Here is a 13,913-nt window from a genome sequence, read left to right on the forward strand (position 1 = left end):
AAATATAAAACCAGAAACTAAGTAAACATATGAGAAACTATAAAACATAAGCATAGACAACAGTTTTGGGTAAGATTCCAAATCTCTTTTACAAACATACTGGACCCATTGACCATTGGAAATGTGGTTCTAATCATGTAGGCTGCCATTTAAACCCACCAATGCTGTAACAGCTAAGAAACTTGAATTTGATGCTCAATTCTCAGGAAATCATTCCAGCTGAGCCTAGGTCCATTAATAGAAACTCCTTGGATCCTCCACTGTCTTTGTGCCTGTTTGAAAGAAGGGAGTTTTCCCACCCCAGGTTTCTGGAACAGCTTCAAATTCCACATTGGAAAAATTTGATAATTAATACTTGAGAGGGATCAACACACAAAGCAGCTATTCACGCTTCACACTGATCCCCACCAGGAAGATGAGGTGCAGGATGAGAGCAGTGGGGCAGATCCTAGACAGAACCTCCTGCCCACCCCTCTGCTGCCCCAGGCTCCCTCCTGAGGGCCATCCAGCCCCACCCTGCAGGAACCAGCCCAGGAAACATCAAGAGACCAGGCCAGACTGCATTCTGAAAACACCCACAGTGGGAACCTGGCTTATTTAACTGTGGAGATCAGGAGTCTTTCTGCCTTCCTTCCCTGTGAGTGCAGGTTCCCAGAACGCTGCCCCCTCTCTCCTGTAACCACTAAATAAAGTGCATTAGGGACAGTTTAGGTGAGGTTCTGCAGGAGAGAGTCTGGGCACTTTGAGCCTGGGAAATAGAGGTGGGAGACAGAGCAGCCTGGGTCCCAGCCCTGACCTCGGGAGAAGCTGCCAGGATAGCTGGCACACTTCTCCCACATGTGTCTCCGCCCCTTCCTGCATGCCAAACCTGCAGCAGAAAGTCCCTGGAGCAGGTACCCTTTCTTCCGGACACACGGGGAGTGAAATTGGGAGTGTGGGGAAGAGAGGCCCTGACATGTGGGACCCACAGTTGGTGGATGAAGAGGGAAGAAGTAGCAGGAGGCAGGCTCAGGGTGAGCACTCGGAAACTGCCTGGGATCGCACATGCAGAGCAGGAGTTGCAGTAAATGCCAGAGAAGGAGCAGCACAGCCCCTAGGGCTGACCCTGATCAGGGAATGAACTCCCTCTGGTCCAACTCAGACCCCCAGGGACTGGCTGTTAGCAGGCACATGGGCACAGGCATTTGGAAGGCAGAATAGGTTGGAGCTCCTGGGAACTCTGGGAAATGGAGTCCAGGCTGCAGCATTCATAGAGACACCAGCTGGCCCTCCCCAAAGGCTGCAGTCGGGGGTGGGTGCCCACAACCAGAGGGCCTTTGCTTTTGTTAAGTCCCTCCTTCCTTTCCTTCCCACACCAAAATCTCAGGGATCAGTTGCTGTTCTTCCTTTCCTGCATCAAATCTGAAAGAGTGACACTCACTTCTGCTAACTGACCCCAAATCCTGGCTCCCTCATAACCTCTTTCTCTTCCAGAAAAATCTTATTTACTACTTTGGCCCTAGAAATCATAAATGACTATGATAGAATGTAACTTTTAACAGAGGTGTAGAAGGCATGGTTTAATATCCAGTTTTGAGAATACAATTTTCATTTGTGTTTTATTGATGTTTATACTTCCTTTAAGATTCATTTATTTATTTGGAAGTCAGAGTTACAGGGAAGGAGAGGCAGAGAGAGAGAGAGAGAGAGAGAGAGAGGTGTTTTCCATCTGCTGGTTCACTCGCCAATTGGCAGCAGCACCACAGCGCCGACCCCTTATAGTTCTTTTCAAATCATTTTACATTGTCTTTTTATTCATCTAGTGCAGAGACAGAAGAATGGACACAGAGCTAACTCTATCCAAAATCTTGCTTGTATTGCATCAGAATACAAAATTTGGGAAAGAAGAAGGCAAAACCGACTCAGACCCAGAAAACATGTAGGAAACTGACGCTCAAGAAACCAAAAGTCACCTGAGGCACCCAAAACAATGACAGCAAGCCAGAATTGGAGCAAGCAAACAGCTGTGCCCTGATTGAAAAAGACCATTACTCTTGTGCCCTGAACTCAATATTGCCGCCTCAAAACCAAAGCTCACATCAGAAAATTCATTACAAACCATGATACATAAGAAAAAAGAGAAAAAAGCCAAAGAAATGCAAGAATCCATAATGTTATTGGGCTTGATTTACTCGCAGGGAAACCGACCGTTCCCGGATTCATCCACCGCTCCAGCTGACTGCCTGTGGAATTCTGACTGAATTAACCTGAAAATCACAGTGAAACTCAATTTGGAGGCAATTAATATCTGTCACCTCAGCCAAAGTGTTCCATTTGATTTTCCAAAACACAAAAGCTTACCTTGGTTGTGTTACCTGTAGATTCCTAAGCTTCAAACGCCTATTTGTTGTGTTTTTTATTTCATGATGGCTACTCTGTCCAAACTCTTGTTTGTATTGTGTCAGAATACAAAATTTGGGAAGGAAGATGGCAAAACCAACTCAGACCCAGAAAACATTTAGGAAATTGACGCTCAAGAAACCAAAATCAGCTGAGGCACCCAAAACCATGACAGCAAGCCAGAATTGGAGCAAGCCAACAGCTGTGCCCTGTTTGAAAAAGACCATTCCTCCCATGCCCTGAACTCCATATTCCAGCTTCAAAACCAAAGCTCACATCACAAAATTCATTACAAACCATGATAAATAAGGGAAATGTGAAAAAAACCAAAGAAATGCAAGAGTCCTTTGTAATATTTGATTGGATTTAGACACAAGGAAACTGGCTGTTTTCAGATTCGTCCCCCTTCCACAGACTGATTTTGGAATCTGATTGAATTCACCTGAAAATCGCACTCACACTCAATTTGGAGGGTATTAGTATTTGTCCCCTCAGCAGAAGGGTTCCAAGTCATTTTCCAAAACACAGAAACTCATCTTGGTCGTGTTGCCTGTAGATTTCTAATCCTGAAAGGCCAATTTACTGTGTTTTTTTCTTCTTTCCTAATGGCTACTCTGTCCAAAATCTTGCTTGTATTGCATCAGAATACAAAATTTGGGAATAAGAAGGCAAAACCGACTCAGGCCCAGAAAATATGTAGGAAATTGCCACTCAAGAAACCACAAATCGGCTGAGGCACCCAAAACAATGACAGCAACCCAGAATTGGTGTAAGCCAACAGCTGTGCCCTGATTGAAATGTGAAAAAGCCAAAGAAATGCAAGAGTCCTTTGTGATATTTGGCTGGATTTAGACACAAGGAAACTGGCTGTTTCCAGATTCATTGCCCCCTTCCTCAGACTGACTTTGGAATTCTGAGTGAATTCACCTCAAAATCACACTCACACTCAATTTTTAGGGAGTTAGAATTTGTCCCCTCAGGAAAAGGGTTCCATGTCATTTCCCAAAAACAGAAACTCATCTTGGTCGTGTTGCCTGTAGATTTTTAATCCCGAAAGGGCTATTTGCTGTGTTTTTTTTTTTTTTCTTTCCTAATGGCTACTCTGTCCAAAATCTTGCTTGTATTGAATCAGAATACAAAATTTGAGAATAAGAATGCAAAACCGACTCAGACCCAGAAAACATGTAGGAAATTGCTGCTCAAGAAACCAAAAGTCAGCTGAGGCACCCAAAACAATACAGCAAGCCAGAATTGGAGCAAGCCAAGAGCTGTGACCTGTTTCAAAAAGACAATTCCTCCAGTGCCCTAAACTCCATATTGCAGCCTCAAAACCAAAGCTCACATCATAAAATTCATTACAAACCATGATACATAAGAAAAAGGAGAAAAAAGCCAAAGAAATGCAAGAATCCATAAAGATATTGGGCTTGATTTAGTCGCAAGGAAACCGGCTGTTCCCGGATTCATCCACCCCTCCAGCTGACTGCCTGTGGAATTCTGACCTAATTAACCTGAAAATCGCAGTGAAACTCAGTTTGGAGGCAATTAATATCTGTCACCTCAGCCAAAGTGTTCCATTTTATTTTCCAAACCACAAAACCTCACCTTGGTCGTGTTACCTGTAGATTTCTAAGCTTCAAATGCCTATTTGTTTTTTTTTTTTTATTTCATAATGGCTACTCTGCCAGAACTCTTGTTTGTATGGCATCAGAAAAGAAAATTTGGGAAGGAAGGAGGCAAAACAAACTCAGACCCAGAAAACATTTAGGAAATTGCCTCTCAAGAAACCAAAAGTCAGCTGAGGCACTCAAAACAATGACAGCAAGCCAGAATTGGAGCAGGCCACAGCTGTGCCCTGTTTGAAAAAGACCATTCCTCCGGTGCCCTGAACTCCATATTGCAGCCTCAAAACCAAAGCTCACATCTGAAAATTCATTCCAAACCATGATAAATAAGAAAAAGGAGAAAAAAGCCAAAGAAATGCAAGAATCCAAAATGATATTGGGCTTGATTTAGTCGCAAGGAAACCGGCTGTTCCCAGATTCATCCACCGCTCCAGCTAACTGCCTGTGGAATTCTGACTGAATTAGCCGGAAAATCGCAGTGAAACTCAGTTTGGAGGCAATTAATATCTGTCACCTCATCCAAAGCGTTCCATTTCATTTTCCAAAACTCCAAAACTAACGTTGGTCGTGTTACCTGTAGATTTCTAAGCTTCAAACGCCTATTTGTTGTGTTTTTTATTTCATAATGGCTACTCTGCCCAAATTCTTGTTTGTGTGGCCTCAGAATAGAAAATTTGGGAAGGAAGAAGGTAAAACCAACTCAGACCCAGAAAACATTTAGGAAATTGCCGCTCAAGAAACCAAAGTTAGCTAAGGCACTCAAAACCATGACAGCAAGCCAGAATTGGAGCAAGCAAACAGCTGTGCCCTGATTGAAAAAGTGACCTGAACTCAATATGCCAACCTCAAAACCAAAGCTCACATCAGAAAATTCATTACAAACCATGATACATAAGAATATGAGAAAAAAGCCAAAGAAATGCAAGAATCCATAATGATATTCGGCTTCATTTAGTTGCAAGGAAACCAGCTGTTCCCGGATTCATCCACCCCTCCAGCTGACTGCCTGTGGAATTCTGACTGAATTAACATGATAATCGCAGTGAAACTCAGTTTGGAGGCAATTAATATCTGTCACCTCAGCCAAAGTGCTCCACCTTATTTTCCAAAACACAAAAACTCACCTTGGTCGTGTTACCTGTAGATTTCCAAGCTTCAAACGCCTATTTGTTGTGTTTTTTATTTCATAAAGGCTACTCTGTCCAAACTCTTGTTTGCATTGCATCAGAATACAAAATTTGGGAAGGAGGAAGGTAAAACCAACTCAGACCCAGAAAACATTTAGGAAATTGCTGCTCAACAAACCAAAAGTCAGCTGAGGCACCTAAAACAATGACAGCAAGCCAGAATTGGAGCAAGCCAACAGCTGTGCCCTGATTGAAAAAGAACATTCCTCTTGTGCCCTGAACTCCATATGCCAGCCTCAAAACCAAAGCTCACATCAGAAAATTCATTACAAACCATGATAAATAAGAAAAAAGAGAAAAAAGGCAAAGAAATGCAAGAATCCATAATGATGTTTGGCTGGATTTAGTCACAAGAAACCTGCTGTTCCCAGATTCATCCACCCCTCCAGCTGACTGCCTGTGGAATTCTGACTGAATTAACCTGAAAATCGCAGTGAAACTCAGTTTGGAGTCAATTACTATCTGTCACCTCAGCCAAAGTGTTCCATTTGATTTTCCAAAACACAAAAACTCACCTTGGTTGTGTTACCTGTAGATGTATAAGCTTCAAATGCATATTTGTTGTGTTTTTTATTTCTTAATGGCTACTGTGTCCAAACTCTTGTTTGTATTGGGTCAGAATGCAAAATTTGGGAAGGAAGAAGGTAAAACCATCTCAGAACCAGAAAACATTTAGGAAATTGACGCTCAAGGAACCAGAAGTCAGCTGAGACACCCAAAACAATGACAGCAAGCCAGAATTGGAGCAGGCCAACAGCTGTGCCCTGATTGAAAAAGTGACCTGAACTCAATATGCCAGCCTCAAAACCAAAGCTCACATCAGAAAATTCATTACAAACTATGATAAATAACAAAACGGAGAAAAAAGCGAAAGAAATTCAAGAATCCATAATGATATTGGGCTTGATTTAGTCGCAAGGAAACTGGCTGTTCCCAGATTCATTCACCCCTCCAGCTGACTGCCCGTAGCATTCCGATTGAATTAACCTGAAAGTCGCAGTGAAACTCAGTTTGGAGGCAATTAATATCTGTCACCTCAGCCAAAGTGTTCCATTTGATTTTCCAAAACACAAAAACTCACCTTGGTCGTGTTACCTGTAGATTTCTACGCTTCAAACGCCTATTGATTGTGTTTTTTATTTCATAATGGAAACTCTGTCCAAACTCTTGTTTGTATTGCATCAGAATACAAAATTTGGGAAGGAAGAAGGCAAAAGCAACTCAGACCCAGAAAACATTTAGGAAATTGCCACTCAAGGAACCACAAATCGGCTGAGGCACTCAAAACAATGACAGCAAGCCAGAATTGGAGCAGGCCAACAGCTGTGGCTGTTTGAAAAGACCATTCCTCCGGTGCCCTGAACTCGATATTGCAGCCTCAAAACCAAAGCTCACATCAGAAAATTCATTACAAACCATGATACATAGGAATATGAGAAAAAAGCCAAAGAAATGCAAGAATCCATAATGATATTTGGCTTGATTTAGTCACAAGGAAACCGGCTGTTCCCGGATTCATCCACCCCTCCAGCTGACTGCCTGTGGAATTCTGACGGAATTGACCTGAAAATTGCAGTGAAACTCATTTTGGAGGCAATTAATATCTGCAACCTCAGCCAAAGTGTTCCACTTTATTTTCCAAAACACAAAAACTCACCTTGGTCGTGTTACCTGTTGATTTCTAAGCTTCAAACACCTATATGTTGTGTTTTTTATTTCATAATGGCTACTCTGCCGAAACTCTTGTATGTATTCCGTCAGAATACAAAATTTGGGAAGCAAGAAGGCAAAACCAACTCAGACCCAGAAAACATTTAGGAATTTGCTGCTCAAGAAACCAAAAGTCAGCTGAAGCACCCAAAATAATGACAGCAAGCCAGAATTGGAGCTGGCCAACAGCTGTGCCCTGTTTGAAAAAGACCAATCCCCTGGTACCCTGAACTCCATATTGCAGCCTGAAAACCAAAGCTCACATCAGAAAATTCATTACAAACCATGATAAATAAGAAAAAGGAGAAAAAAGCCAAAGAAATGCAAGAATCCATAATGATATTGGGCTTGATTCAGTTGCAAGGAAACTGGCTGTTCCCGGATTCATCCACCCCTCCTGCTGACTGCCTGTGGAATTCAGACAGAATTAACCTGAAAATCGCAGTGAAACTCATTTTGGAAGCAATTAATATCTGTCACCTCAGCCAAAGTGTTCCATTTGATTTTCCAAAACACAAAAACTCACCTTGGTTGTGTTACCTGTAGATTTCTAAGCTTCAAATGCCTATTTGTTTTTTTTTTTTTTTTATTTCATAATGGCTACTCTGCCGAAACTCTTGTTTGTATTGCGTCAGAATACAAAATTTGGGAAGGAAGGAGGCAAAACCAACTCAGACCCAGAAAACATTTAGGAAATTGCCGCTCATGAAACCAATAATCGGCTGAGGCCCACAAAACCATGACAGCAAGCCAGAATTGGAGCAAGCCACCAGCTGTGCCCTGATTGAAAAAGAACCTTCCTCTTGTGCCCTGAACTCCATATTGCAGCCTCAATACCAAAGCTCACATCTGAAAATTCATTACAAACCATGATACATAAGAATATGAGAAAAAAGCCAAAGAAATGCAAGAATCCATAATGATGTTAGGCTGGATTTAGTCACAAGAAACCTGCTGTTCCCAGAGTCATCCACCCCTCCAGCTGACTGCCTGTTGAATTCTGACTGAATTAACCTGATAATCGCAGTGAAACTCAGTTTGGAGGATATTAATATCTGTCACCTCAGCCAAAGTGTTCCATTTGATTTTCCAAAACACAAAAACTCACCTTGGTTGTGTTACCTGTAGTTGTATAAGCTTCAAATGCATATTTGTTGTGTTTTTTATTTCATAATGGCTACTGAGTCCAAACTCTTGTTTGTATTGGGTCAGAATACAAAATTTGGGAAGGAAGAAGGTAAAACCAACTCAGAACAAGAAAACAATTAGGAAAGTGATGCTCAAGGAAGCAGAAGTCAGCTGAGACACCCAAAACAATGACAGCAAGCCAGAATTGGAGCAAGCAAACAGCTGTGCCCTGATTGAAAAAGTGACCTGAACTCAATATGCCAACCTCAAAACCAAAGCTCACATCAGAAAATTCATTACAAACCATGTTAAATAAGAAAGATGAGAAAAAAAGCCAAAGAAATGCAAGAATCCATAATGATATTGGGCTGGATTTAGTAGCATGGAAAACGGCTGTTCCCAGATGCATCCACACCTCCCAGCTGACTGCCTGTGGAATTCTGACTGAATTAACCTGATAATCGCAGTGAAACTCAGTTTGGAGGCAATTAATATCTGTCACCTCAGCCAAAGTGCTCCATTTGATTTTCCAAAACACAAAAACTCACCGTGGTTGTGTTACCTGTAGATTTCTAAGCTTCAAACACCTATTTGTTTTGTTTTTTATTTCATAATGTCTACTCTGCCAAAACTCTTGTTTGTAATTTTCAGAATACAAAATTTGGGAAGGAAGAAGGCAAAACCAACTCGGACCCAGAAAACATGTACGAAATTGCCGCTCAAGAAACCAATAATCGGCTGAGGCCCACAAAACCATGATAGCAAGCCAGAATTGGAGCACGCCAACAGCTGTGCCCTGTTTGAAAAAGAGCATACCTGCGGTGCCCTGAACTCCATATTCCAGCCTAAAAACCAAAGCTCACATCAGAAAATTCATTACAAACCATGATAAATAAGAATAAGTGGAAAAAAGCCAAAGAAATGCAAGAATCCGTAATGATATTCGGCTTCATTTAGTTGCAAGGAAACCGGCTGTTCCCGGATTCATCCACCCCTCCAGCTGACTGCCTGTGGAATTCTGACTGAATTAACCTGAAAATCGCAGTGAAACTCAGTTTGGAGGCAATTACTATCTGTCACCTCAGCCAAAGTGCTCCATTTGATTTTCCAAAACACAAAAACTCACCTTGGTTGTGTTACCTGTAGATTTCTAAGCTTCAAACGCCTATTTGTTGTGTTTTTTATTTCATAATGGCTATTCTGCAGAAACTCTTGTTTGTATTGCGTCAGAATACAAAATTTGGGAAGGAAGAAGGCAAAACCAACTCAGACCCAGAAAACATTTAGGAAATTGCTGCTCAAGAAACCAAAAGTGCTGAAGCACCCAACAGAATGACAGCAAGCCAGAATTGGAGCAGGCCAACAGCTGTGCCCTGTTTGAAAAAGACCATTCCCCCGGTGCCCTGAACTCCATATTGCAGCCTCAAAACCAAAGCTCACATCAGAAAATTCATTACAAACCATGATAAATAAGAAAAATGAGAAAAAAGAGAAAGAAATGCAAGAAACCATAATGATATTTGCCTTGATTCAGTCGCAAGGAAACCGGCTGTTCCCGGATTCATCCACCCCTCCAGCTGACTGCCTGTGGAATTCGGACAGAATTAACCTGAAAATATTAATTGGAGGCAATTAATATCTGTCACCTCAGCCAAATTGTTACATTTGATTTTACAAAACACAAAAACTCACCTAGGTCGTGTTACCTGTAGATATCAAAGCTTCAAATGCCTATTTGTTGTGTTTTTTATTTCATAATGGCTACTCTGCCGAAACTCTTGTTTGTATTGCGTCAGAATACAAAATTTGGAAAGGAAGAAGGCAAAACCAACTCGGACCCAGAAAACATTTAAAATTTCCGCTCAAGAAACCAAAAGTCAGCTGAAGCACCCAAAACAATGACAGCAAGCCAGAATTGGAGCAGGCCAACAGCTGTGCCCTGTTTGAAAAAGACCATTCCCCCGGTGCTCTGAACTCCATATTGCAGCCTCAAAACCAAAACTCACATTAGAAAATTCATTACAAACCATGATAAATAACAAAACGGAGAAAAATGCCAAATAAATTCTAGAATCCATAATGATATTGGGCTTGATTTAGTCGCAAGGTAACTGGCTGTTCCCAGATTCATCCACCCCTCCAGCTGACTGCCCGTAGAATTCCGACTGAATTAACCTGAAAATCGCAGTGAAACTCAGTTTGGAGGAAATTAATATCTGTCACCTCAGCCAAAGTGTTCCATTTGATTTTCCAAAACACAAGAACTCACCTTGGTCGTGTTAACTGTAGATGTATAAGCTTCAAACGATTATTGGTTGTGTTTTTTATTTCATAATGGAAACTCTGCCCAAACTCTTGTTTGTATTGCGGCAGAATACAAAATTTGGGAAGGAAGAAGGCAAAACCAACTCAGACCCAGAAAACATTTAGGAAATTACCACTCAAGGAAACACAGATCGGCTGAGGCACTCAAAACCATGACAGCAAGCCAGAATTGGAGCAGGCCAACAGCTGTGGCTGTTTGAAAAAGACCATTCCTCCGGTGCCCTGAACTCCATATTGCAGCCTCAAAACCAAAGTTCACATCAGAAAATTCATTAAATACCATGGTAAATAAGAAAAATGAGAAAAAAGCCAAAGAAATGCAAGAATCTATAATGATATTGGGCTAGATTTAGTCGAAAGGAAACCGGCTGTTCCCGGATTCATCCACCCCTCCAGCTGACTGCCTGTGGAATTCTGACTGAATTAACCTGATAATCGCAGTGAAACTCAGTTTGGAGGCAATTAATATCTGTCACCTCAGCCAAAGTGCTCCATTTGATTTTCCAAAACACAAAAACTCACCGTGGTTGTGTTACCTGTAGATTTCTAAGCTTCAAACACCTATTTGTTTTGTTTTTTTATTTCATAATGTCTACTCTGCCAAAGCTCTTGTTTGTAATTTTCAGAATACAAAATTTGGGAAGGAAGAAGGCAAAACCAACTCGGACCCAGAAAACATGTACGAAATTGCCGCTCAAGAAACCAATAATCGGCTGAGGCCCACAAAACCATGATAGCAAGCCAGAATTGGAGCACGCCAACAGCTGTGCCCTGTTTGAAAAAGAGCATACCTGCGGTGCCCTGAACTCCATATTCCAGCCTAAAAACCAAAGCTCACATCAGAAAATTCATTACAAACCATGATAAATAAGAATAAGTGGAAAAAAGCCAAAGAAATGCAAGAATCCATAATGATATTCGGCTTCATTTAGTTGCAAGGAAACCGGCTGTTCCCGGATTCATCCACCCCTCCAGCTGACTGCCTGTGGAATTCTGACTGAATTAACCTGAAAATCGCAGTGAAACTCAGTTTGGAGGCAATTACTATCTGTCACCTCAGCCAAAGTGCTCCATTTGATTTTCCAAAACACAAAAACTCACCTTGGTTGTGTTACCTGTAGATTTCTAAGCTTCAAACGCCTATTTGTTGTGTTTTTTATTTCATAATGGCTACTCTGCAGAAACTCTTGTTTGTATTGCATCAGAATACAAAATTTGGGAAGGAAGAAGGCAAAACCAACTCAGACCCAGAAAACATTTAGGAAATTGCTGCTCAAGAAACCAAAAGTGCTGAAGCACCCAACAGAATGACAGCAAGCCAGAATTGGAGCAGGCCAACAGCTGTGCCCTGTTTGAAAAAGACCATTCCCCCGGTGCCCTGAACTCCATATTGCAGCCTCAAAACCAAAGCTCACATCAGAAAATTCATTACAAACCATGATAAATAAGAAAAATGAGAAAAAAGAGAAAGAAATGCAAGAAACCATAATGATATTTGCCTTGATTCAGTCGCAAGGAAACCGGCTGTTCCCGAATTCATCCACCCCTCCAGCTGACTGCCTGTGGAATTCGGACAGAATTAACCTGAAAATATTAATTGGAGGCAATTAATATCTGTCACCTCAGCCAAATTGTTACATTTGATTTTACAAAACACAAAAACTCACCTAGGTCGTGTTACCTGTAGATATCAAAGCTTCAAATGCCTATTTGTTGTGTTTTTTATTTCATAATGGCTACTCTGCCGAAACTCTTGTTTGTATTGCGTCAGAATACAAAATTTGGAAAGGAAGAAGGCAAAACCAACTCGGACCCAGAAAACATTTAAAATTTCCGCTCAAGAAACCAAAAGTCAGCTGAAGCACCCAAAACAATGACAGCAAGCCAGAATTGGAGCAGGCCAACAGCTGTGCCCTGTTTGAAAAAGACCATTCCCCCGGTGCCCTGAACTCCATATTGCAGCCTCAAAACCAAAACTCACATTAGAAAATTCATTACAAACCATGATAAATAACAAAACGGAGAAAAATGCCAAATAAATTCTAGAATCCATAATGATATTGGGCTTGATTTAGTCGCAAGGTAACTGGCTGTTCCCAGATTCATCCACCCCTCCTGCTGACTGCCCGTAGAATTCCGACTGAGTTAACCTGAAAATCGCAGTGAAACTCAGTTTGGAGGAAATTAATATCTGTCACCTCAGCCAAAGTGTTCCATTTGATTTTCCAAAACACAAAAACTCACCTTGGTCGTGTTACCTGTAGATGTATAAGCTTCAAACGCTTATTGGTTGTGTTTTTTATTTCATAATGGAAACTCTGCCCAAACTCTTGTTTGTATTGCGGAAGAATACAAAATTTGGGAAGGAAGAAGGCAAAACCAACTCAGACCCAGAAAACATTTAGGAAATTACCACTCAAGGAAACACAGATCGGCTGAGGCACTCAAAACCATGACAGCAAGCCAGAATTGGAGCAGGCCAACAGCTGTGGCTGTTTGAAAAAGACCATTCCTCCGGTGCCCTGAACTCCATATTGCAGCCTCAAAACCAAAGTTCACATCAGAAAATTCATTAAAAACCATGGTAAATAAGAAAAATGAGAAAAAAGCCAAAGAAATGCAAGAATCTATAATGATATTGGGCTTGATTTAGTCGAAAGGAAACCGGCTGTTCCCGGATTCATCCACCCCTCCAGCTGACTGCCTGTGGAATTCTGACTGAATTAACCTGATAATCGCAGTGAAACTCAGTTTGGAGGTAATTAATATCTGTCACCTCAGCCAAAGTGTTCCATTTGATTTTCCCAAACACAAAAACTCACCTTGGTTGTATTACCTGTAGATTTCTAAGCTTCAAACGCCTATTTGTTGTGTTTTTCATTTCATAATGGCTACTCTGCAGAAACTCTTGTTTGTATTGCGTCAGAATACAAAATTAGGGAAGGAAGAAGGTAAAACGAACTAAGAACCAGAAAACATTCAGGAAATTGACGCTCAAGGAACTAGAACTCAGCTGAGACACCCAAAACAATGACAGCAAGCCAGAATTGAAGCAAGCAAACAGCTGTGCCCTGATGGAAAAAGTGACCTGAACTCAATATGCCAACCTTAAAACCAAAGCTCACATCAGAAAATTCATTACAAACCATGATAAATAAGAAAGATGAGAAAAAAGCCAAAGAAATGCAAGAATCCATAATGATATTGGGCTGGATTTAGTCGCAAGGAAACCGGCTGTTCCCGGATTCATCCACCCCTCCAGCTGACTGCCTGTGGAATTCTGACAGAATTCACCTGAAAATCGCAGTGAAACTCAGTTTGGAGGCAATTAATATCTGTCACCTCAGCCAAAGTGTTCCATTTGATTTTCCAAAACACAAAAACTCACCTTGGTTGTGTTACCTGTAGATTTCTGAGCTTCAAAAGCCTATTTGTTGTGTTTTTTATTTCATAATGGCTACTCTGCCCAAACTCTTGTTTCTATGGCGTCAGAATATAAAATTTGGGAAGGATCAAGGCAAAACCAACTCAGACCCAGAAAACATTTAGGAAATTGCTG

Source organism: Oryctolagus cuniculus, chromosome 13 (assembly GCF_051225735.1).
Source record: "Oryctolagus cuniculus isolate XC-2025 breed Fujian yellow rabbit chromosome 13, ASM5122573v1, whole genome shotgun sequence".
Lineage (NCBI taxonomy): Eukaryota > Metazoa > Chordata > Mammalia > Lagomorpha > Leporidae > Oryctolagus > Oryctolagus cuniculus.